This window comes from Camelus bactrianus, chromosome 1 (assembly GCF_048773025.1).
Source record: "Camelus bactrianus isolate YW-2024 breed Bactrian camel chromosome 1, ASM4877302v1, whole genome shotgun sequence".
NCBI classification, from domain to species: Eukaryota; Metazoa; Chordata; class Mammalia; order Artiodactyla; family Camelidae; genus Camelus; species Camelus bactrianus.
Window position 1 is genome coordinate 91,513,888 of NC_133539.1, and position 22,658 is coordinate 91,536,545.

The 22,658-nt window shown below is 43.2% G+C and overlaps 1 long non-coding RNA gene across 1 annotated transcript in view; it reads left to right on the forward strand.

The window, feature by feature from the left end:
* The window catches only part of LOC141578068 (uncharacterized), a 205,571-nt gene extending 185,803 nt beyond the window's left edge, over positions 1–19,768 (forward strand). Inside the window, exon 3 of the long non-coding RNA XR_012507952.1 lies at positions 19,584–19,768. This is a non-coding gene — a long non-coding RNA (uncharacterized LOC141578068). The remainder of the gene's footprint in view (positions 1–19,583) is intronic.
* The last annotated feature ends 2,890 nt before the right edge of the window (positions 19,769–22,658 follow it).

A 22,658-nucleotide genomic window follows, 5' to 3' on the forward strand; every position in this document is an offset into this window, starting at 1 on the left:
TTTCTGATTCCACTTGTATGACATATGTAGAACAGGTAAATTCATAGAGATTGAAGGTAGATTAGAGGTTACCAGGGTTTGGGGAGGAGAGAGATGGGAGATTTTGTTCAGTGGTTACAGAGTTTCTGATAGTGGTGGGGATTGCACAATATTGTAAATGTAACTAATGCCACTGAATTGAATACTGAAAAATAATTAAAATGGCAAATTTCATGTTAAATATTTTACCACTATTAAAAAAATTAACAACATAGTATTCCCAAACCCACTGAATTGTACGTTTTAAATGAGTAAATTGTACGGTATGTGAATTATACCTCAATAAAACCTTTAAAGAAAGATCTGAAGGAAATATGACAAAATGTTCATTTATCCCTGGAGATAAGTATAAGGAGTGCTAGCTTTAAGATTCTCTATTACTTGTCTCAATCGAAAAACAGAAGTCAAGGAGCCAGTGGGCAGAGAATGATAGCAGAGAGAGGATGTGGAGAAACATTCAGGAAGAGGGAGATAATACAGGCAGTGTTTCCCCCAATTGCACTTGAAAACTCATGTGCCTCTTTAAGCAAACCATCTGCCTGCCCAATATATAATCTCATAACTATCAAATAAGAAAATATTGACCAAGAAAGGATTTATTTTTCCTCTGTTTTTCCCTTGCATTATAAAGCTACTAAGAGGCTAGGGTTTGTCGTTCTGGAGCTCCTTACCTGACAAGATTCGCTACAAAAGGAGCAGGAATCATTCTTAGCTGGTGGGAGAGGGGAAAGCAGTCCAGAAGCACCTGGAGGGTGTTGAAGCATTTGCACATTCATTCCCCCGGCACCCCAGGATGCCAATGTACTCATAAATGCTCTTCCAGGGAACTCTGACATCACTGCTCCCACCTCTGCCCAGCTGAGTAGCTTGACCTAGAGCTACTTCAGCGATACTCAGCACAGAATGCCAGAGGCTGGTCCACAGACTGCTGGAGAAGAGGGTAGACCTGCCTGCCCTCCTGCTGGGAAATGTGGAGCAAGTAGGGGGGAAAATGGTGCTGCAGGAGAACTTGTAAAGAGGGGCTATCTAGTCAAATGTATGTCTGATAGAGACTTGTGGCGCACATAAGGATGAGTTGGGGTTGGGGAATAAAAGATTAAAAATTCTGTACTGGTGTTCTGGTAGGATCTTCAGGAAACTCTTTTGTGGAACCTGAAATTCTCCAAACAGGTGCTTCTCTGTTCCAAGATTTTCTTTCTTGGTTACTTTTTTGTTTCCTAAAGTGATAGAAACATAGAAACTTGTGGACCTGAAATAATATTCAGCTTGTTGATACAACCTGAGTATCATACCCCAGTCTGAAGCGAGTTGGCAGTGCTGTGTTTTGAAAAGTTAGCCTTATGATTGGCATTTTCTATAAGCTTTTAAAGGACTGGGATTTATTTTGGCTGTAGAATCCTGGTTCCCCCTGAGCCTCACTGACGGGCGGTGGACGATCCAGTTGTTTTGGAGATCACAAAGCTATCAGAAGTGCTCCACCCCACCTGCCCTCCTACACCATCTGCAGGCCTTGTTCCCCTGCTCAAGCAGAGAGAAACCATACCCCCGAGAGTCCTTCTGTGCTAGGTCCTCCTCCTCCTTCTCCACAAGCATTGAAGTCTGCTTGTGTTTCACTCATGATCTATGGGTCCCCTCACTTAGAAAATGACTGGCTGTAGCAAGCCCTCCTGGAACTAGAAAGTCAGTCTTTAGTTGTCAAAATTAAATGTTTTGGATTTATTCAAGTTTGGGAAAGTTAATGATAATACCAAAAAGTTCCCCATTAAATGTATTATTTTATGTATAGCTACTTCTGAATACATATCATGCATCATTTACAGATGCATTAAATGAATATTATATGTTTAAATATGCCTTAGGAAACAAGAATTAAATCTTTTAGAAGAGGCAGTATACACTGAAAACAAAATATCTGACATCTAAAAAAGTAAGAGTAGTTTTCTGTGAATCTGCTGTTTGTCCTAGGAACTCAACCAGTATAGGGATTGATGACAGTAACAAACAGCTTTATAGGCCTCATCAAAGGTGGACAATTTGATGAGTGTAGTTGGCATATTTCAAATATTTAACTGATTCATGCATAATTTCACATCACTTTGCTGACATCAGGGACGCTCTATGATGTGCTAGGGGTCGGCTGCAGTGTTTGTCATTTCAAGTACTGGAAACAGTTCAGTGTGTTACAACATGATTTTCCCGCCTACGGACATGAGGCTGTAACATTTATTCCCACAGAGTTTAGACTAACAAGAGAAGAAATCAAGTTTGCAGAGTCATGTGCACAGCGATCAGGCAAGTGTTAGTAAAAGCATAATGGCCCTGGGTTTGAATCCAGCACCCATCACTTACTAACAAGATGTTCATGGCAAGTTTCTTGTGTGAAGTAGAGGTAATATCACGGTAGGTACATGTATTCACTTCCCAGGGCTGTTGTAACAAACTACCACAAACTTGATGACTTAAAACAACAGCAATTTATTCTCTCACAGGTCAGGAGCCAAAAATCCAAAATCAAGATGTCGGCAGGGTAGGTTCCTTCTGGAGGTTCTGAGGTAGAATCTGGTCCATGCCTCTCTCCTAGCTTTTGGTGGTTGCTGGTAATCTTCAGCATCCTTCACTTGTAACTGGATCACCTCAATCTCTGCTTCTGTTGTCACAGAACATTTTCCCCTGTGTATATCCTCAGTGTCTGACCAGGACACTGGTCACTGGATTTAGGGCCCTCCCTAATCTAGTGTGCCTTATTTTAACTTGATTACATCTGTAAAGACCCTATTTTCAAATAAGGCCATACTCACAGGTGCTGGAGGGTTAGGACTTGCATATATAATATTATATATATATATATATATATATATATATATATATATATATATATATATATATATATATATATATATATGTATACTATTATATATATTATATATGCACCTTTTAGGGGGACGCAGTTCAATTCATCACACCCTGCCATAGACTTGTGATTAGTATTTTGACAATTCAAGAAAGCATTTGACTCAGTGCCTAGCTCATAGTAAGTATTCAATAAGTACTCCTTCCTTTCTCCTGATAATACGACCTTTTAAAAAATGCACCTTTGACCTGTTCTGTAATTAGCATAACCATCAGATTGTGTTTCTAAAATACAGGCATAAAACAGTTATTTGTCCGGAACTCTGGATTTCCAAAGAATTTTTTCATCTTATTTAGGGATGTAATAGGAAAGCTGTAGTAAGATTTAAATAAATATCTGAGACTCAGCTATTCCTTCTAGTGGAATTGAAATAGCCTTCAAGTTGAAAAAACAATGTGCTACAAATGTTTATTACAGCAAGCATCTCTGTCATAGGAACAAATCTGGCCTTTCATGTCTCTCTACTTATCGGCAAATATTGAATGGCAGTTAGTCAATGAGACCAATAGGGCTTTAGTAATAGTCACAAAAACCTATTGAGAAGAAACCATAGAAAGAGCATGTTTTTAAATGTTCATAAAGGGTTAAGAAGTATAGCAGAAGCACAAAAATTTAATAATCACACTTGATATCAGAAAAATATAGGTACCTTTTCTTAAAATTTCAATTGGATTCATTCAAAACCTTACCCAGAATAAGAGCAAAGCAATATGCCAGATTCTTTGGCTAAATCCTTCATTGTCAAACTCTTGAATTATTGCAAAGACCTCAAGATTTCAGAATAATGATGATATAGAGCAGTAACTTTCTATCACTGCAGAAAATGTACAGAGCTATAAATCTTATTATAATGCAACAGAGTTCTAGATATGCTTAAAATTATTTTAAATACCAACTCAGCTGGTTGGTGAAAGGTAGTGTCCACAATTTACTGGTGGAAAACCTAAGGTGAATGACCTCACTATAATCATGGCAGAGGGAAGGTGGATTTGCTTGGCTAATTATGCTACAAAGACTGATTTGATCTACAACCTCCTCTGTAATATTTATTTTTAATGAAACATACAGAAGTTTGGAAACATCTTGTCTGCCTTATAAGTGTTTCCCCCAGGACTATTTAAAGATCAAAAAAGGAAATTTCAAACATGCAATCTGGTGGGGAAAAAAAAGCAAATAAATAAACAACAAAAAAAGAACTGTATCTTACAGTAGGTGAACCACCAGCTAATACATTATTCCACACTCCCCAACTCATTCCTTCCTTCATCATTCCAGTTATTCAAAAAATACCTTGAAATTTTTGGCCTGAAAGAGTCTGCCTGCCCCATTTCCCTTTGATCCCTTATTTCCAGGCTCATGAGCTTCCTCTGTTTAGCACAGCCATTTATAAAGTTTCCAAACTACCCTGTCCTCTTGCATTCTGATCTTCAGCCCTGTTCCTTAGCTGTCCAGCACCAGGTAGACACACAATCAATACTGCTTATCAATGCTGAAGATTCCTGGCTCTCTCCATTTGCCCCTTTCTCTTACTGGGAACACTACTTCAGGTTACAGCTCTTCCATGGGAAATTCATCCAGCCTCTCTCCTTGCCCTGCTCTTGACACAGACCTACTAAAATCCATCTAAGACAGTGGTGAGTTTACGAAGAATTTTACGATGGCAGTTTCCTGAAAGCTGACCTGTTGAAAAATCTTTGAGCATGGGGAAACACACCCAAAGCAAGATGTTTCCCCAGGTCACTATTTACCCTGTGCTCCTATCTTGAAGGATTGACTCCAAGGGCAGAAAGGAAGTTCCTCTGGGGGGAAAAAAAAAAAAAGAGGCTGCATGGGCTTTTTCATAGCATGAGTCTCATGATTCTGCCTGGTATACACTCATCTGGGATTTCAGTTTATAAGGATAACATCCCAAAATGAAAATAACATGAATAATAAAATGAAAGAAGAAAACACCAAACCCACCACCACATACGCACACAAAAAAACGCTGAGATGCACAGAGGCATGGCCTGACTTTATACTTGCAGGAAGAGTCTCTTCCACCTGGAGTGGAAATCCCAACACCAGTGCAACTCTTCTAACACCAGAAATTTGGTAACTGGTGGGGAGGGGGCTGGGCTTGACCAGCTGATCCAGCTGCGGTTGGAAACTGCTTTTCCTCGAATGAGTGGCCTGGAATACCTGCAGTGGATATAGCCTTTCAGGCATTGTAACCTCAGATCTGAGCTGGGAAACAAGGTGATGCCAAAACTGAACCCCAAGATGTCAGAAAAACAGTGACACTTCAGAAAATCATGAGATAATGTGGAAGTCAAACACCACATCACAGAGAGTCAGTGTGAAGGAGTCAGTTTCAGGACCCTGGCTGAGGGCTTGGGGACCCCGGGGACGGTGGGGTACTCCACAACCCCCTTGGGAGTGTCCTCTTGCCCTGTCCCACTCCTTCCCAAGCTCTCTTGACTGGATTGAAAAGGAAGGAAGTAATATCCCAATACGGAGCAGTTATGGGAACGGGAAGGGTGCCAGGGATGGGAACCATCTCCTCACCTGTGTAGTAAGGAGGTGCACACATGTTCCCCAATGAGAATGGACCCAGAGAAAGACAAGCATCAAGAAAACAATGATTTCTCTTACTGTATTCCTTTACAAAAGCCCTGCCCAACAAGAATCAAAGAGCCCTGTGGGTGGGATTGTGCTCATGCATACTTCACACCCGAATTCTTTACATATGAAGAAGTTGCTACCCACCCGCCATTGATAAACTATGTGTGTTCAGTTTTGGCTGCAGATGGTGCAAAGAACCCTGATCATCCACTTAACACTCTCAATCCGAGTTCTTCTTGATTCCAGAGCCTTCATTTAAAAAAATTATCTGGTTGGCATAAATGTTTGTGAAATAGATTGAAACAAATTGGTTAAATATTTACATTGAAACTATTCCTTTGGACTAGTTAATATATTCCAGCTAACTAAACTTATAGACCATGTACATTTACAAATGTTTATGAGTTTATAACATTTTCTAACACCAAATAGCTAATATCTGCTTTGAATTAACATGGTATACTAAAGTTTAGCCCACCTTTACCAAGGAGAATTCCAAGGCAATTATTTATCTGCTTGAAAGAAGGTTTGCTGAATTTGGGTTCTCAGTGTTATCTGTTAAGATTTGGAAGAGGCAAATACACTTGCATAAGTGCAAATTAATTATTTAGGGAGGAAAGGCTTAATCAAGGCAGCGGGCCACTTCAATAATTAGACTTCAGAAAAGGAAGCTAACGGCGGCACAATCTGTGATTACTTATTGTGCTTCCTCCTCTTCAAATATCAGAATTAGCTCTCTAGGACTGAAATACATAGAAATGCATATATGCTCCTCATATTCTTGAGAGGACCTGCTACTCGCCCTTCTGCTCCATCCCTTCCCATTATTCCAGCTGAAAGACTTGGAGAAGCAGATCACTTACAGCATTTTAGAGCAGATAATCCACTTGGTCATTCCTCAAGGCTCCAAAGAATAGACCTTTGAACAATGACAGCTGGAAAATCCTGAGGCATCAGACATAGCTAATAGAGGATTCTCCTCCTGTTTTCAGGAGTCTTTGAAAACCAAAAGGCATAGTTCGCAGCACCACATGTGACAAGACATTTATTTTCATCTATTTGCTGTAAGCCGTGGAAAACTAGAAATATCAAATTAGATCAAATGTTTTAAAATAGGTTAAAATTGATCCTTTCCTTGCATTTTGGGTTCTGCCCAAGCCATCCACAGATTGGGGCCACCGCGGCATGAATACATATTTCATCATAAGAGGGAAAGAAAAGCCTCTAATGGTGATAATTACTGCCACTGAGCTGGAAGGCTAATTGTCAGAGGAGTTTGCTCCTCTCTGCAGAGAAATGCGTTTCACTCTGATGAAGGGCTGGGCAGGAGTGCCCCGCGTCTTTGGGCAGACCCGATTTTTCCTTTCAGTTCTTTCCGGATGTTTAAAGTCATTTCATCTACAGACACAGCCTAATCAGATAAAGATCCAGTGAGAATTTTGTCAAACAAAGGCGTTATTAGGTATTTTTTGTTTGGTTTGGTCCCTGTCAACCCTCTTTGAAGGGAGGAAAATTGGAAACCCGCAGGACACAGAGCCCTCGTGACGGTCTTGACCTGGGTTGCTGGTGTGTGTTTATCCCTCTTATTTTTATAACTCCAATCCAAGAGTAAGCAGCACCTTTCTTAAAGAAACTCCAGGCCCTTGACGGCCTTTCTCTCATCATTAATCCTCAGAACTTCCCGGAGAAGCAGTGAAGAGACAGCTGTTGGCATCCTCCTTTTATAGCCGAAGAAGCTGAGGTTTGGGAAGGTTAAGTGACTTGCCCAAGGTTATTTAGAAAATTAGGAGGGGCCACCTGGGAGTAGAGCTCTGGGTTCTTAGGTTCTGGGGCGGCAGCCAGGAAACCCCAGCCACAAAGAGGCTCTTTTGTGTGTGATTTTGTTGGCATACCTATTTGTGTAGGGAATAAGTCAATATTTCAGTTCTTCTGATGTCTTCCCCCTTTATGACACACACACACATACATGCACGTGTACACACACAAGCCATTAACCTCCTGGGGAAAGTACAGCCCTGAATTAGAACTTGCAAATAAACTCACAGATTTGCTGCAATGGTCTCAATGTATTCTCTTGTTTTAGACCTTACTGCTTAGAGGTGTCACTCCCATTTCCTGTCCTCACTGTGAGAACTGGGCTCACATACCTCATTATGGCCGTATTTAAAGAGTTGGTATAAGAACAACTGCTCCATTGATATGGACTTTATTTAAAAAAAAACTGTAAAGAAGATTTATTGCTATCATCATGGGGGAGAATAAAAGTGGGGTGTAATTTGTGGAGAAGAATGAATGTCCTCCAAATCAAGGTGCTTTTGCGGGCAGCATCGGATTAGCATCTAGGAATGGGACTTGAGGAAGCAGCGTCTTAGCACTCAGAAGTGAGTAGTCGCAAGGTAGATGGAAGAAAGAAACCACATCTTAAGGAACACATTTTCCTACTCAGTCGCAGAGCTAGGAATAGAATAATGACACGCTAGAAGTTTAAAAAGGTGAACTCAAACAGAGAAACTGCCTGTGGGGAGAAGTGACCTGTCCTGAGGAAAGAGGCAGAGGCATATCAAAGTCTGGGAGGAAAGAAAAGAATACCATCTTCAGGGCAAGCAGTGCCTTCTCGCTTGTGTACAGGCAGGGTTTATAAGTACAATAGAACCCTTGGTAAAATGCTTGTACCTCCAGGGCTAAGATTTTTATTTTTGAATTGCAAGTGCTCCATCTAGTGGTCAATTCCTGAAACAACAAGTTCACGGTGTTAACTGGTGTCATCCTTTGGATGCAAATTATTTAGTTGAAGTTTTTTTTTTTAATGACTAAAACCTGCATCACTCATAACAAGCTACTGAAAGTTTAACTTCCAGCAGGCACAGTTGGCATTGGCTTCCAAGAACTAAAAGTATCTATATATTGGCAATTTAAATCATAGCATTTTTTCCACTGCTGAGATCAACTGCCATGATTCATTATGATCTAAAATTTAATTATCTTGATGTTGTTTCTGGGGTGAAAAAGATAGTCCCTTAAAAAGCTTTACCAAAATTAATGCTTAAATTCAATGTCTATTCTACTATGAAAATGAAGGAGAGTTGGGTATTTATTTGGCATCTGGTGACCAAACAGAATGTGCCTGAAGCTATCTTGGTGTACTTTCCTTGAAAGGCTTTGCTGTGCAGGAGAGGAAGGGAGTCTTTGGATCTCTAAGGAGTGACAGGGGCCTGGCGTGGCAGCACTGTGGACTGCAGTGGTCTCAAAGTGTGAGAAGATCCTACTGACGTATATTCTTCTTAATGACAGAAAGGTGGCATTAGATAACATTGGAATCAGGTCCAGAATCCATTTTCATTTAGTCCTACTAGGTCGTGGACATCTTTGAAGCTAGCCAATAGTCCTTTATAATCAAAGAGAACAGATTTCAGCTGGTTTTCTTTACCCAGGCAGTAATATCTATTTAGAATTCCATATAATTGTATTTTGCATTGTCTTTAGTTAACTTGCTATCAATGGCAAGAGATATTGCTAATTCATTGGGTGATGATATAAAATTTCCCTTTTAAAATAAATTTATTTAAATAATGCTAATCAGTTTAAAGAAGAAGTGCTGGATAAATAGTAATGATAATAATAATATGGGAGATATATGAATATAGGAGAAATCATGAGTGGACATGGATACAGATGATTGGAACCACAGTGTGAGGACAGACCGTGCTTTGGGAACACTGGGCCTGCTCTCTCATCTGGATCTGCCACCTGCCCTCTGTAATTACCTGGGTGTGTTACTTAATCTCTTTGGACCTTAATTTTTCTCATCTGTAGAGTAAGGGTTTGGTTTTAGGTGAGCCCAAAGACACAAATCAAATTAGAGGTTCTTAGAGCAATTTTTATAGTGAAATTATTCTTTGCCTAAATTCAGGAGATGAAAAGAGATAAATAGAACATCCTTAAAAAGCCTTCATGAAAGAATGAAGGGGACACGTGGAAGACCCAAGAGGACAGGCTGGTGGTGAATTACATCCAGCATCTGAGTTGTACTTAACCACAAGCCCCAAATTATAGTCATGTTCTCCCAAATTCTAGCTCATGTGTACTAAGGACCCATCAAATCAAAGAACTATCAAAGTATATCATTTCTTATTATAGGGTATCAGGAGAAGAGTGATCTCCTGCCCCTTAAAGCCATGCAAAGGACTGTCCAGTGGGAATATAATGCACCTTATAGTGCTCGTTTTGCAGGGGAGAGCTTGCTGGGGAGTGCTGGGTGGAAGGGGACCAGGTAGGTCTGGGCCCCTGGAGCTTGAGACCTTCACAGCAGAGAGGCACTACGTGCAAACAAGGCAGTGCTTTGCCCCATCCAGGTAAACTGGGCTCCTAGAGCTTGAGATGTGGCTCCATCTTCTCCCTTCACTGAGCTGCCAGTGGCCAGGGTTAACTGAGCAGTGGGGGCCAGGCCCTGTGCTCATGGTCTGTGTACATAGTCTCCTCCAGCCCTGACTTCAGCCCTGAAATGCAGGATGTTACCTGTGTTAACAGAAGTGGAAACTGGGGCTCAGAATCAGTCAGTTACTTGCCAGAGGTCATCTGGCTTATAAGTGGCAATGACAAGTTTGAGTCTAGATCGCTCTGTGATCCTAGGAATGCTGATTCCACCACCAGGTGGGACAGGTCTGGGCTTTACTTTGGAAAGCTGTGGTTCCCTGTATTCTCCACAACTGACACAGGCAGTGGGGCACAGAGAGCTGAAAAAACAGGGGGTGAGAAAGCTCAAGAGAGAAAGCATAAGCTTAGGAAACTCAGAGAAATATGGCTTGGCAGGAGGGCAGATCTGTGGAGGGAGGGAGTGGTGAGCCTGTGGGATGGAGATCCTGTAATTCAGAGGTGAGAGTTTGTTTGAATTGATGAGCAGTGGAGATCCACCCCTGAAGTCTTTGGACTGGGTTAAGACAAAATCGGCCCTTGTGTAAGGACAGAGAGAGGAAAGTCGGGGGATGGGAGACCAGTCAGGTGGCAGTTATGGCGTCCACATGACAGGCTGATCTGGTGGTGACTCAGGGATGTAGACACCATTACTCCCTGCTCTTTCTCCTCTGAAGTGTGGCTTTTACTCAGATGGAGCAGTGGGAGTCCCCATCACCAGCAGCTGAACTCACATGCGTACTGCCCAATGCTCCACAAGAGAAATTCAATGAAAATTCCAAGTTCATTCCCTCTAAGACCGTGTAGCTCAAAGTCCTTCCCAGAGACCAAGTTCGGATGAAGGGTTGTACAGCACCAGGCTGATCTTTCCAAATGCAGTGAGGATCACAGTATGCAGCCAGTTCCTGGTCTGAGGACAGCCTGTCTCAGGAGACCCCTCCTTTCCTTTCCCCATGCTTGTGATTGGTGGGTGAGCCTAAGACATGGCTGATAGGACAAGTCTCCTCATGAGAGATGGAGAGGGGCTTCAGGAGTGGCCAGTCCCGGAGCTCTCTCCCCTCCCAGCTGCCCGACCATCCTCTTATCTCTATTGGTCTCCTCCCTCCCCAATATGGCTATAGGATAGAGGGAGGAGTCTTTTGAGAGGGTTTCTTAAAATGCTTAGGTAGTTGTTCAATGATTTCAGTGTGGCTCATGAGTGGGATTGGGGTAGAAAATACTTAAAGCCAAAATATCCATTTTCACATCTATGGAATGGTCAGTTTTCATTTGGAAAGAGTGTCAATTCCCCACTTCAGAATGTTTGGATTCTAGATCTTTAAAAAAAAAAAAAAAAAAGGACAGTCAGTGATTATCTTAAATCCCTCCTCTTCCTGATTCCTTATAATAGAATCAAATAAGAGAGCCACGTGGTATAGCCATGGAAAGGCCACTGGACACAGAGTTGGGATAAGGCGTAGGGCCCCTGGGCACTGCCAGTGCTTGTGGTACCCCTTGGGGAGACATTCCCCCATCCTGATCCTCATCTGCATAATGATGGGGTCTGGGGGTCCTTGCAGTCTAAAATTCAGTTTCAGTCTTAGAATAGCAAACAACATACATGGTCCTAGGGTCGGTTTTAGTTTTATTCCCAGTCCTTTTCCCTCACTGATAACTCGGGAGGCCAGATTTGGGACTGTGGGAAAGGAAAGCACAGTCAAGAGAACTGGCTCCCCCGGAACCGGGAGCTGCCCCTTGGCTCCCCTGCTCTGACGCTCACAGGCTTCTGGACGACAGAGTGGGCGAGGCTGACTCCCTGAGGGGGCAGCTGTTAGATGGATGTCTTTCCCTCTGTTTGATCCCCAAACCACAGAAAAAAATAAACCTATGACTCTGGAAGATTGTTTTCAAGGACAATTATCGTCATCATCCACATCTTTATCAAATAAGGAACATTTTTTTTTCCCAAATCTGTGTCTCAGACTTACAATAATACATAGAGGGTGGTGCCAGGAGCTTTTGATGGCAGCTGAGAACACAGCCTTCGCTAGGCCCCCTGAAATGGTGGGAAATGGGTCTCAGTCTTAGAATCTTTAGGGAACATTGCAGCAGACACTTGGCCTGAGGGGCACTAGCTCAGAACATGGCACATTCCTGGATAGACATTTACCTACTGCCTGCCCTACACCTCAGCAGGGAAGGCAAACCAGACAGGATGCCGGGCAGCCAGCTGGGCCCACTCACTAGCAAAAGAACTCATGCCTGCCTCAGTGAGGGGGATTCAGATCCCCCCTCACCAAAATAGCCACAGTCCTTCCACAGCCTACCACAGCTCAGTGTCCACCCAGCGCCTGCTGGCCTGCTTTACTTCATGGAGGAAGGAGGCAGGGACTGGCGCAGTGAGTGTCCCAGGGTCCTTCCCACTGACTTTGCAGCAGCCCTCGCTTCCTGGCCCAGGCTGTACAGGAAACAGTCCACACTCTGAGCCCCCAACAGGTGAGGGAGCAGACCCCTTGGTGCATCATTGGTCCTTATAGCACCAGAACAGAAGAGGCATGAGTCCCTGGCCTGTAACAGGCAAAAAAGAGCCACAGCAGCCTGTCCCTGAGCAGCCAGGGCTGGGATACATCTCTAAGCTCCTGTGACTCCTGCTCCTTCACAGGTGCTGATCTACTTTGCAATAAGCCTGTTTTCTGAGTCTCAGAACTGGGAGGGTGCCAGGAAGACTGGCAGACCTCCCTTTCATTTTCTGTCCTCCCTCAAGGATGCCTTATGGAACAGGAAGCTGTCATCAGCCTTACCTGGACTACCCTCGAGAAGAAAGACATCTGGTGCTACCTCCTCCTTCAGGATAAATATTTTACCTGACTTGTGAAAGCCAGAATCTTTGGCCCCTGAATCCCGTAACTTTGAGCCAGTCTCTCCTTCCTGCAAACCTGATATTGGATTTAAAAACTCATTGCAGCTTCCTTCTTGGTGGGTCCATGGGGGTCTCAGACAAGAGAGTGAGAAAGAGAGGCCTAGGGGCTGTTCACTTCAGCTCCCCTAGAAGGAGCTTTGTTGTGACTCTCTAGAGAATGATCACTATTGTTTTTACATTTGGGGCCTTAATCATGCTTGGGTATCTTTCTTTTATTGACCACTCCCTTGTCATCCTTCATTGAAGCTGCCATTGCATTAGATAATTGCATTCTCCCTCCTCGCAAACCTTCTTGGAAGGCTGAGCTCATGACTCATCCTTTTCTGATGTAAAGTGACTCTCTGAATTCAATACCTGACACAGGGCTGTCCCTGTCCCCATTAGGCATCCCATCATTGACTGGTTTGTTCATTTCAGAATTTGGTTTAGGGTGCTAGGAATGGTTGCAGATTTTTTTTTTTTTTTTTTTTTTTTTTTTTTTTTGACATCAGGCTCCTTGAGCCCATCTGTTTATTCAGGATCCAGGAACAACCCTTAATATTCAATCCAGTCAGTCACTGCAAATTTCTAGGTGAAAAGCATTCACCTGGGAATGAGCCATAAAAACGGCCTCTGCTTTTCCAAATCAGCATTCCTGCCTCCTCTTCACAGGGTGGGTCAGGCTGCAGCATGCCCAGCAGCTGCTGCAAGGCCATGCACCCCCTCTTCCTTTTCTGGAAATGTCTGTCCCTCTATTCTTTGCCAGAACAAACCACTGCTAGAGGGACCCTCAACTGTCTCAGCCCCCTCTCCCTTTTTCTTCCCATGGAAAGCCATAGAATTCTGAAGGTTACAGATGAGAACCCCAAGGCCCACAGCGGAGGCATCCTCCTTGTTACTAGTAGAGCCTGGACATCAGGTCTGCATTTCCTCCAGGCCTCATTGCACAGGGGCTATGTGTCTGGAGTCTCTAACCTCCCTGCCCAGGCCACCACCTCCTGGCCCCTCGCCCCACACCCTCCAGCCCTGCTTGCAGGAGCCTTTAACCAGGCATGTCCCCTCTTCCTCAGCCCTTCCCTGTGAGAATCCCTGGATGAGTCTGCCTTGTGGGATGAGAAAGTTCAAATTCAGGGTGTGTCTCTCCTAGAGCCAATGTTTTCAAAGGAATTTGGGTTGCTTATAATAGGAGGAATACAGTTCACCTACATTATGGTGTCTGTGGGATGGTCTTGATGATAACCACTTAGTGGGCTGAAAGCTGCCTGTAATACAGTTTTGCACAAGGGGCCTGCAATCCTACTGTCTGAGCTAAGCCTCCACCTTAGGCTTGACATAAACAGCCGTGGGCAGTGTAGGATGTGCGGTCAGATATGCCCTCATTACCAACAGCTGTGAGGCAGCAGAGAGGATCCTGGGACTTGGGACTGGAAATCTGGGTTCAACTGCGAATTGGTCCACATTGGACACTGCAGTCCTCTGGGAGACTCCATTTTTCTCAAGTGTAAAATGAGCATGGTTGTAAAGGTGAGCTGACAAGATCCTTGGGAAGAACCTTGTACATAGTAGGTATTCAAGAACTGTTAGTTGAATGTGAATTCTAAAAAGAATAATAAGCGGTACCATGAGCTACAAAGCTTATTCCTAGGTTCTACAACTCTGTGATTCCTCTCTTTCTATTTCCAAAGATCAGTATCTTTCTCCCTTCAAAACCTCATTCTCTTACCTTTAGACACTCCCAGCTCCTCACAGAACTGAGGAATGTCCCTGCTGCCTTGAGTCTTACAGCCTCTGCTTTGTGTCAGAGACACCAGGGCTGGAGACCTGAGTGGCCTTTCCCCACACCCACCCCTGACTCGGAGAGGAGGCATAGGGAGCATTGCCAGATTCAGCAAATACATATACAGGACATCCAGTTAAATCTGAATTTCAGATGAACGACAAATAATTGCACAGGCCCTTCTCATTATTAAAAATGACTCGTCTGAAATTCAGATTTAACTGGGAGCTATATATTTCATGTCACTCCTAGGCGTACAGTGAGTTCACATCACATAGCTCAGATATCTTCATGATAGTGTCTTCAGGGCCACAGAATGACAAAACTCTCTCCAGCTATGAGCATATTTGGGGTTTGTCACAGATATTTTGAGGGCCTCATTTCTATCTCCTCTATTACTCATTCCCTGGCCAGGAAACACCAACAGCTGAGCGGCTTCTCTCAGCCCAGGGCCCCTGTCATGCAGGAAGTTAGTTCTCCCCTCACCCGGGGTACAACACTCAGCCAGTCGATGGGTTGGAGCTGGAGGATCAATACCTCAGCTCTCTCCTACCTGGCTGGGGCAGGTAATGAACCAAAGGTTTGTGTTCTCTCCTGTACTGACCCCAGGTCCCCGATTGAGCACCAGTAACCACTAACAATGCACCCTTTATGGGCTTCTCTCTCTTCCTTTCTGTCTCTCTTTCTGGCTCTTCTACCAGTGCTTCTGGAGCCACCTCCCAAATGAACTTCCTGCACTCAGACCTACAACTCATGGTTGGCTTCTGCAGGGCCCCCACCTAGGTCAAAGCTGATCGACCTTTCTCTTATTACAGACCCCCCAGCCTACAGATCGCCAAAGGTTAGACTCACAGGGTACTTTCCAGAAGATGTAGAACCAGGAACCCAAGGATGATGTCAGGAGTCCTAACACACTGGCTGCTGAGATTTGCAAAGACTCCAGCACCTGAAAAAGAAGGTCTTTGAGAGCTGGGGAGACACTTCTGGAGAAGGGCTCAGGATGGCTGTCCCATTGCCAGTTTATCAAACCAAGGGCCCTGGATTGGAAGAGCCAGTGTCTGTGTTCAAGCAAAGGAGGATGGAGTTCCACTTCCTGTCCTGTCCTTCTGGGACGGTAACCCAGCAACCCATTCACAGGTTATCATGCTGATCCATCAGCTGCCTGGCCTCCCCAGCTCTCCACAAGCTGATCTCTGAGGAAGTGGATCCCAGGGTGTCTGTAATTCCACCTGGCCTAAGATAACTGGGGAGGACAACAAGAGCTTTGAAGCCAGAGCAGTCTGGGCTTAAACCTTGTTCTGCCTCTACCTGTGTGATCCTAGATAAATGAGCTTCAGTTTCTTTTCCTAGAAAATGAGAGAAATGGTGCCTCATGGGGCTATTGAATAAATTTCCTGAAATAATGCACATGAAGGCCTAGCAGAGTGTGGCCCTAGTAAAGGGCTTCACAAATGCTAATTCCCTTTCCTGACTGTACTGCACCAGCAAAGCCAAGGGGACAAGAACGTGCACCCTGGTATAATGCTATCTGTGTACTAGTAGCTTTCACAACCCCTGTCTCTCAGGCTCTAAGTCAGGCAGAGATCTTGTTAATTGATTCAGTAGCCTTGGCCTGCAAAGCTCTTCCTCCCACCTGGCCTTTGTCTTGGTTATGGAGAAGGTTCTGCAAAGATTGCCATCAGCAAGGCCGTCCAGCCTTGTTCTCGAGCAGATCACACCAGTAATTTGCTGTGATGGATAGCGTGCCTCCAACGGCCCGTGTAATTGTGGTGAGCAGGCAGGGCGGTGGAGCCACTGTGTTGAGGAAATTCAGACTTGCAGGGAACACGGCGCTGCCTAAGCCACAGTCATTCCAAAATTAGACCTTTCCTCCACTCCATCATTACAGGGGTAAGCAGTCAGAACACTTCCTGAATACGAACCACATATCAGAAGTGATTTATAGAAGCATCCACATGTATGTGGATGGGCAGCAGAGGGAGGGAGGGAGCCTTGGGCTTGGCCCCGGACCTCACTGCCACTCTGCACATCTCTGCTCCAGTGGACCAATGGCAGCCGCAGCCGCAGCTCTAGCAAAATGACTGGACAGGGGAGGCCACAGTCTATTGCTAAACAAATGTGAGGTCCTTTCCATTCACAGACTTACCAGGCCAAAAGGCCCCCTCGTTGTACATGTTAACAATTCAGATGCCCTGGATTCTGCCCTAAAGGTATTGATTCAGTGGGTTGATCTGGAGGCCTGGGCTTCTGTGCTGTAACAGACTCCCTTGGTCAATGGCTCTCAAACTGCTGTACATTAGAGTCACGGGAACTTTCAAGTATCTCAATGCCCACGGCCCAGCCCAGACCAACAAAATCAGAGCCACTAGGTGTGACTCCCGGGCATGGGGGCTTTTTAAAGAGCTCCAGGTGATGGCAATGAGTGGTCAAGTATGACCAATGCCCAGATAATTTGCAAATCAGGCAGGCCTGGGAAATAGAGATCCAGGGATGAACACCTCATTCAGAGAACCAAGGGCCTCATTTATTTGTCATCAGCAGACTAGAATTCAGAGCCCCTGATGGTTTAGGTGGACAAAATCGTGTTATGGGGGCTGTTTCTAAGCAGTTGTTCTGAAACCTGACTGATATTAGAATCACCTAGTTTGTGTATTTTTCTAATATATCTTCTCAGACCTCATCTCAAATTCACGGGTCCATTTCTGTATATTTCTTAAAGGCCCCATAGGTTGCTGGGCTGCTCCTCAGTGTCTGGGAGCTGGTGACTTTAGAGAATTTATAAAAAGTTGAATCTTTTGATTTATAATTATGTACGAAACATGAGGGTTTGGGCTCCTAGAAGAAAATGTAATGGTAACTAAGCATTTCTAGACATATTTTAATTTTTTAAAGTTTTTGTTAAAAAAAGTTTGATGAGTGGAAATTATCAGATAAATGTTATACTCTAAATTTCTAACCTGGTGTTCCCTTAACTCTTGAGCCCTCAATTAGAAGATATGGTAAGATAACTCAGTCTTTCAAGTTGCTTCTGCTTCTTGGTGCCACTTCTAGCCAGAGCAAGAAAAGGTTCAAATCTCCCTTACCCTCCCAATCACCACAACAGAAATGAATGAATGAATGAATGAATGAATGAATGAATGAATGAATGAATGAATAAATAAATAAATAAATAAATAAATAAATAAATAAATAAATAAATAAATAAAAGTCCTGAATCAGAAAGTTCTGTGAAGTTCCAGGAACCATCTCTTGGGTGCAGTTGCAGACCAGCTGTGTCCTGTGGGGGCTCCCCCTAGTGACATCTTATGGGATAATTTCTGATTAGAAAAAGCAGGGGGCCAGCAGGGCCTCTGTGCTGCTTCTTGTAGTGGTCCTGGTGTGCCAGGCCTGAGTTCATCGCAGTCAGGGCTTCTCTGAGCTGTGCATTTCTCAGCAAATCCCCCAATTTTATTTCCAGTCCTGCCAAGGGCAGATTAAATGGCTACATGAATGGGGAAATGCAGGAAGCTTTGAAACAGATGGTTGGCCGTGCTGGCTCGGTGACTTGCCAGGCGCTGGATTGTGTTGCCATATGAATGAAAATCCCACTGCGACTGGGTTTTTATTTCTCCAACCTATGGATGACAGTGGTTCCCAGGGCCCCCTGGCAGAGGGGCCTGGAGCAGTTACCTGCTATTATTCACCTCCCATCAGAGCTCAGCTCCTTGCCTCTCTGGATTGTCCTGGTTCCTTCCGCTGAAAGGGAGTGTCATTCTAGACTAATTTCCTGATGGTGTAAATGATTTAGCAGGGCTGATGAATATCAATAGAGCTGCAGATGGGTTTAAGGCGCCTAATGAATGTGACAGTCACCAGTGCCAAATATTTTTGCAGCTTGCATTTAGGATGAAAACAAGCTTGAATAGTACCCACAAAGGTTACTTCATTAATTATGCATTATAAATTTTAAAGTCAGTAGTCAGGTGTCAGCAAATTATGGCACAGATGAGAAGCTGTGTACATGGCCTTGTGCTGACTGCATAGGAGCCAGGGAGCCCTGGGTTTGAATCCCAGCTCTGCCTCTAATAAGCCGTGTGATTTTGAACAGGTTATATGATGTCTCAAAACTTGACGGTTAAAGGTAGGTAATAATACTTGTCCTTGGGCATTTTAAAAATAATGTGCATGGGGAAATGTGGTGTTATCAGCATTGTTAAGTCCACAAATAATTACGTACCTATTGTGTGAAAGGGCAGTACCAGGTGGATTCTGCAAATTCATAGGTCAAAGAGACCCATGGTGTGTCATGTGTGGAACAGAGAGAGCCTGCCAGGCTTAGGCAGTAGGGAGGTGTATTATCTGCAGAGGATTTAAAAACAGTAATAAAGCTGACTAAAGTTGATTTGCTTTTTATCATCAACACAGGCCAATAATGTATCTAAACAATGTCAGTGTCTCCCCCCCCCAAATCCCTTATTCATCTAAGTTCTGGAGAACTATTGTGGTTCCTATTGAGTTTTCCTAATATATAGATGTAAGCTTCATAGTATCTCAGTCTTTAAATTACTTATCCTCCATCATTGTATTCTATATGGAAATTAATTTGAAGAACTCCCAGTTATACAATGGGTCTCCTCCTTGCCTTCCCTATAACCTCAAACTATGTGGACTCAACCACAGGAGTTTGTTCTAGAGCAAGTTCTCAACCTTTGAAATTACTGGAGCAGTTGATGGTAGTACAAGCATTGACTGAAAAAAAAAATGCACAATATGAGAATTGAGTTTCTGGGGCAAAATGAAGACTATAGCCCGGGAAACAGCCTCTCAGATGGCTCTGAGGAACTGCTCTGAAGAGGTAGGGAGAGGTCAGTATACATGTGATTTTGGCCAAGGGGATATATGCAAGCAAGCGCACATTTAGGCAGAGACTTGCTGCTAGTCTCAAGGAGCAGATATCTCCATTAATGATTTTTGTGCTTTTCTAGGTATGAGAAGGTGCAAGAAATTGGGCTCATAACAATCTTCTCCTGAAAAATATCTATCTGAAGACCTGTCCTACTCATTTTTCCCAGAGCGTGGAGTGTCTCATTCCTGGTCTTGGCCCTGAACTCTTTTCAGGGTGTGCTGAAGGTCAGCGACTGCAGTGGCATGTAACTTCATTCTTGTAGAGGCAGAGGTGAGTGACAATTTTTAGTTGACAAGGGTTTTGCCTCCAGACCGGGTGGTACCTCTTCCTGCATTTAAACAATAGATTCAAAATAAATAATAGTCTCTGAGTGATTATAAAACAAAGAAACAAAGATTTTGAATTACATCTTGAAGTCTGTCATTTCTGTGTAACAACTTGGAGGTTCTGTGAACTGGAGGTATAATAATTTTGTTTGTCAAGTAATGTTTTAGTCAGACATGAAATATTTTACTGACTTTGAATGCCTTTAAAATTGCAATTTGCTCTTTTTAAAATTGTTAATTATTTGGGATTTTTTCTTTTTTGTTGCTTTACAATATTGTGTTAGTTTCAGGTGTACAGCAGTCATTCAGTTATACATCTATGTATGTATGTATGTATCTATATTCTTTCCTTTATTCTTTTCCATTATGGTTTATTATAAGATATTGACTATGATTCCCTGTGCTACACAGTGAATCCTTGTTGTTTATCTATTCTATACATGGTAGTGTGCATCCTCTGCTAATCCTGTACTCTTAATTTATTTCCTCCTGCACCCCTCCCTCACCCCATAGAAAACAAATTTATAGTTACCAAAGGGGAAGGGGTGGGAGGATTAATTATTTGTTTCTAAACCAAAGAATGAACGGAGAAAATAATGATTGTTGGTGATTATTATGTGATCATTGATAAAAAATGATTTTATCATAGAGGAGGGAATGTTAAAAAAGGATCCACTCCAGATGTCAAATATTTGAGATATGTCACTGCAATGGATTACACATTATGTTTTTTAAATTTTTGATGGACATAAATGGTGGCCCTTCCTTTTTGAATATGACACTCCTCTAAGATAGACGTTCATACAGAAGAACTACAGAAGAAGCTTCTATGCCTAAGCCCAAGAGGGAGCACTCCTGCTGGGGGCACCATGTCAGTAAATCAAAACTTAAATAACTTTAGTGTCCCTGTAATTGTTCTACTTGACCAGAAGCCCAATATATCCAGTCAGCCACTCCCCAAACCCAAGCCTGCTCTGGGCTCTAGCTTTATTTCCTTCCTCCTTCACACCCCAAACAAAGTTGACTTTGTGGCTCCAGCCAGTCAGATATTTTCTGTTTTTCCCTTCCTTATTCTTTTCTTTCTTTTTTTTTTTTCTCTTTAATTGAAATATAACTGATCTACAACACTGTGTTAGTTTCAGGACCCCAGCATAATGATTCAATATTTCTATACATTACAAAATGATCACCATTCTTTCTTAATTTTTTAATTCTTTATCTTGTAAAAGCTTTCCTTCTTCTGCCCCATTTTGCAGTTCTTGGAATGGAGCCTGTCAGCTTCATGAAGGGTTAAAGTTTGTTTGTATCACCTAAATTAGTCATTTTTTAACAGTATCTATCAGGCACGGAGCTGGCATCTCATAAACAGTAGTACTCTTAACAGTACACTGAGATGGGTGTTATTATCCTGATGTAAACGGTGAAGAGCTGAGGGTGGAAGAAGTCCGTTCCAGGTCACACAGCTAGTGAGTGACAGAGCTGGAGCTGACACTGTGGATGACTTGCTTGTAAAGCTTGTTCTCCTAACCGTTGCACCTGCAGAAGGGGATGCTGATTCCTGACTGGATTACAGGACAGGCTTAAGGCCAGTGAGATTTCTAGGCTTTGCTTGTCTAAACAACCATGCAATTAGATAAGACACTGTCCCTTGCAAATCAATTAGATAGGACACTGAGGCTCACAAATCAAATCAGCCTCAGCTGAAATGCAGCTGAGGAATCAAAAAGAACTTCATTCACAAGGAATGATGCTGAGACCCTGAGGAATTACTGCGCCAACAATCATGCAGCTACTGCTGGATTAAGAAACCAGATCTCTTTCTGCTTATACCATGCTACGTCCCAGCCTAAATATACACAGTACGTTGCTTTTCCCTTTCCAATTCTCCCACTCTCTTACTTCCATGGATTTTGGCTTGAAAAGGGGAGATTCTGTTTGGATGAAGCTTTAGGCTAGAGGTAGCAGACTGACAGTGTCACTGACAGAAAGGGGGACTGTGGACCAGAGCTAGTGCAGGTCCCCTGGCTGGGATGATTTTGGAAATCTACTATCCTCCATGGGGTACAGTACTCAACTTCCCAGACATGGTTTAATATTGACTTTGATACCCTGCTTACACCTGGATAAAGCCTCACCTTTCAGTGTTCCCTGAGAGCAGTTAACTTAGAACCATGCTTCCTTCTCCTCTTGAGTTGTTGTGTCCTGAAAGGTTTTGTAACTTTATTACAGCTCAGTTCATCTGCCTGCCTTTCAAGAATTTGCATCATTTACCCACAAGTCTGTTTCCCCATGTAGAAAATGTGAGGCCCCAGTGTAATCATTCTACAACTGTAATGCATATGACTGTGGCTAAATGCAGGCACCTGGGTTTCACCCCAAGATGTTCTGATTCAATAGGTCTGGGTAGGGCCCTTGGACCTGCATCTTGAATACAGGTTCAGTACTGATGCTCTATAGACCCTACTCTGAGATGCTCAGAAGCAATGACATATGTTCTTGAATTCTTTCCAGTCCCTTGTGAGTGACAAGCCCTTGGTAAGTGTCTGCTGAGTGAAAATTAAGGCCATTTCTATCCTCCTACTGCAAATACACACTATTTGGAAAATTCTGTGACTACTTCAGACTAGGCTTATTTTAATGATCACTGGTATTGATCCTTAATACCACCTTTCTCAGACATTGTTCCTAGTTTTGTTTGTTTTCTTAAGGATCCAAAAGTTGTGTGTTAAAGGAGAAGTTGCTCAATCAGCAGTCTGTTTTAGAAAAGCACCAGCAACATTTCCCAAGTATTTTGCATGAACTGTTAGGAAACAGACTGAGAGATAGAC